The sequence below is a fragment of the Pristiophorus japonicus genome, chromosome 9 (genome assembly GCF_044704955.1).
Source record: "Pristiophorus japonicus isolate sPriJap1 chromosome 9, sPriJap1.hap1, whole genome shotgun sequence".
In the NCBI taxonomy this organism is placed as follows: domain Eukaryota; kingdom Metazoa; phylum Chordata; class Chondrichthyes; family Pristiophoridae; genus Pristiophorus; species Pristiophorus japonicus.
In genome coordinates this window covers 55,377,569-55,380,913 of record NC_091985.1, presented here as the reverse complement: position 1 = coordinate 55,380,913, position 3,345 = coordinate 55,377,569, and the positions used below count along the sequence as shown (strand labels likewise).

General features: G+C 46.5%; 1 non-coding gene across 1 annotated transcript; it reads left to right on the top strand.

The window, feature by feature from the left end:
• The first annotated feature begins 2,796 nt into the window (after positions 1 to 2,796).
• LOC139274513 (U2 spliceosomal RNA) lies at positions 2,797 to 2,979 on the top strand. The gene has a single exon (XR_011595564.1). It is a non-coding gene; the product is annotated as a U2 spliceosomal RNA (small nuclear RNA).
• The last annotated feature ends 366 nt before the right edge of the window (positions 2,980 to 3,345 follow it).

The following is a 3,345-nucleotide window of genomic DNA, read 5'->3' as shown; positions in this document are numbered from 1 at the left end:
TGCAGGATGACGAATTTATGATAAGAGTTAATATTTTAATGCTGAATGGTTACTGTGTTTAAAATAATGAATATGAATTACGGAAAGAGTTAATACCATGAGGTACAAGTAAAAGGGTAATGGATCCGTGACTAACATGACTAATGGACTAATGCGATTCTCGATTTATGTGATTCATGCAATGGTTCAGCGGCTGCAGATGAGGCGCCAAGGTGACTACTTTGTGAGAACAGAGGCAATGCACTAGTTGTGATACCCCGTCTCAGCGCAGCCCATTACCTCGGGCAAAAAGGGACAGTATACAGCCACCGTACCTCACCCAGAGGAGCTGGGATTAAATAACTGTACCTGCAACCTTTTGACATAACATCTGTCCCACATGTTATATGTACCAAACATATGTACTGTCTATGTATACCTGCTTTCTGTTGGAGGTTATGCTTGTGTACTTCATCACCCATGTAAGGACCGCAAACACCACATACTTGCACCGGATCGCAAGCATAATCTCCACATGGGGGAGAAGAGAGAAGTGGATGGTCATGGACTCACACTCACAAATCAACCAGGACGAACAAGGCCGAGGTTACCGGCAATGGCTTTTGGAACTGGGGGGTGGGGGGAGTGAGATGTTATGTATTGTCCAGGTACATTAAATATATAAGTATAATGGTGCGCCACAGAGGGCGCTGTGGTGGGAGACCTGAAAGTACCTGCAAGACAGAGTATAAAAAGCTTCCCACCACACCTGAGAGGCACTCTGGAGTTGCACAATAAAGGACTAAGGTCACAGCAGTTACTACAACACCAGACTGTGTGGAGTCAATGATTTGAGTGCCACATACATCACAGAAACAATTTTTGAAAACTACCAGAAATCCTTCAGAGGATCCCATTGACCAGAACCCTGCAAAAGAAATAAAGAAAAGTGCACTAATCTTTTTTTGCAGGTCTTCATACTTACCGTTCAGGTAAGACCTGTCTCCACACGGCGGTCTCTTCTGCTGCTGGAGCGGAGGACCGCCTGGACCAAACTGGGGACTCAGCGAGCGAGAGGTCTTTCGTGGGCGTTACACGTCTGTGCACGCTAGCGCACGCCAGCGGACGCTCCCCAGCGGTCTTCTCTCCCCGCCGGTGTGAGGATCTGACCAAACTCGCTCGGAGGGGAGAGCGGCCAAAAAACATCGAAACCGTCGAGAAAACTCAATCAAACTCAGGCCCATTGAAATCTTTATTTTGAACACTTTGTGTTCTTGGACAGGTTTGTGTGCACCTTTGGAAGTGGCATAGTGAGCTGCAGTGAATGGTCATACAGAAGGGTACCCTGCACAATGGTGATCAGTGTGAAAGGAATGGCTTGGGCATTGTAGGGATGCTTTATGGTGCTGGTGTGGGGTGATGCCAACCTGGTGCATCATGTGGCAGCCAGGGTGCACAGCATCAAGTGAAGTAAATGTGGTCATGGTGAGGCCATTCCTGGCCTTACAGGCAGCAATGTGGTCAGGTGCTGATGCCCTGTGTCCTGTGCAGCATCAGGTGACTGTAGAGAAGATTGGTGTTGTTGGTGATGCTGGTATGTTTAGTGATGTTGGTGTTGGAGCTGATCGTGGTAGGATACTGAGGACCAAGGTGAGAATTTTTCAAGGGCACTGATGCTGCTGGAATAGATGGCAGGTGAGGTTGAAATGGCAGAAGTGATCTGTCAATGGTGAGAGAGGTTGCTCCAAGGAGGTGACACTCCAAACACTTCCAAACTGCATGCAGCTCAAAAGGTTATTCAAAATCCTGAAGGCTTCAGCTTCTGATGTTGGAAAGTGAACAGCTGTGAAATGGTAGCTTTAGAACCACTTCTGCAACTGTGAACTAGCTAAAACAATGGAGAGTCACTGAGAACCCGACACACTTACCTCGTGAAACCCGACCGACAGCAAGCTCATTGTAAACTTGGTAAAATGGTGCCTGCGTAAAATCCTTCTAAATACCTTTAAATGACCTCTTAAGCATCTTAATTGACTGGCACGCCGCTTGGTGTTGGGCCCTCAATCCGCAGACAGACCTGATAGTTGAGAAACTAATATGGAGATGGGTTCACAGCGGACTTCCGCCTCGCTGTCAATCAGGGCCATTTTGACAGCGAGCCCACCTGCAAACCCGCACTCGCAGGGCTGGGAAGATTCTAGCCCTACTCAATGGTGCACAGGACACATCGAGGTATGCGTATTTGCGCTGGTGCTGGGTGCGCTTGGGTCTGCTGATGCTTCACCCTTAAAGGCTGCAGTTTCATAAGAACATAAGAACATAAGAAATAGGAGCAGGAGTAGGCCATACGGCCCCTCGAGCCTGCTCCACTATTTAATACGATCATGGCTGATCTGATCATGGACTCAGATTCACTTCCCTGCCTGCTCCCCATAATCCGTTTGTAATAACACAAGAGTCCTGTTATTATAAACTGCCTCATGTGTGTACCCGATCTCTTTTATTCCCACTTCGGATAAGTACAAGAGCTGACTTCCTGTATTACCTGCATGAGATCTGATAGTGGTGCCCTCTGGTGCCAGGTGACCCCAAGCATAAATATATTACAACATCCCCCTTTCAAGATCTTAGTATCAGTAACTTTACAATACACGACGATCTGGGGCTTTCCGCTCACAAGTTGATCGTCTCAGTTCAACATTAGTTCTAGGTGAACATTCTAAGTCAGTTGTGACTGGAGGTTGAGTAACAGTTCTGGTGGGAGTGGTAATAACAATATCAGAGACTGAAGGTCCGGGTTCAGGAATGACAACAGAGATCGCTTCTCGGCCTTTTGGCTAAGATCAAGTGTAGTATCTGTTCTTATCAGTTTAATATCCCCTATCTGAGGACCAAATATTAAATTGTTTTTTTGGAACAGGGAGATGGAACAGGGGCTTGCTCCGTCCACTCCACGCATCGACCTGGTATTGCAGTTTTTCTAGGAACGGTGCAGCTTCTCCTCTCGGCCTTTTGGCTAAGATCAAGTGTAATAGCGCAAAGTGATCTTTGGCGCTGGAGTTGATCTGACAAAAATGAACAAAAAAAAACAGAGGCCTCTGATTGGACCTTCCACAAACAGTTCCAGTTCATCTGTGTTCCAGAGTTTTACCTGGTCAACATGTTTTCTGCATGTTTGGCCATTCTTGAGCATGACAATGAACACTCTGTTACCCTCCTTAGCTGTAACAGTACATTTTGGACCTCAACTCATGACACAACAGTACGATCATGATACAATTGCTGACTTTGACGTCTGGTTTCAACACGATCATTCAAATCAGGATGAACAAATGAAAGCTTGATCTTGAGATTTCTCTTCATCAG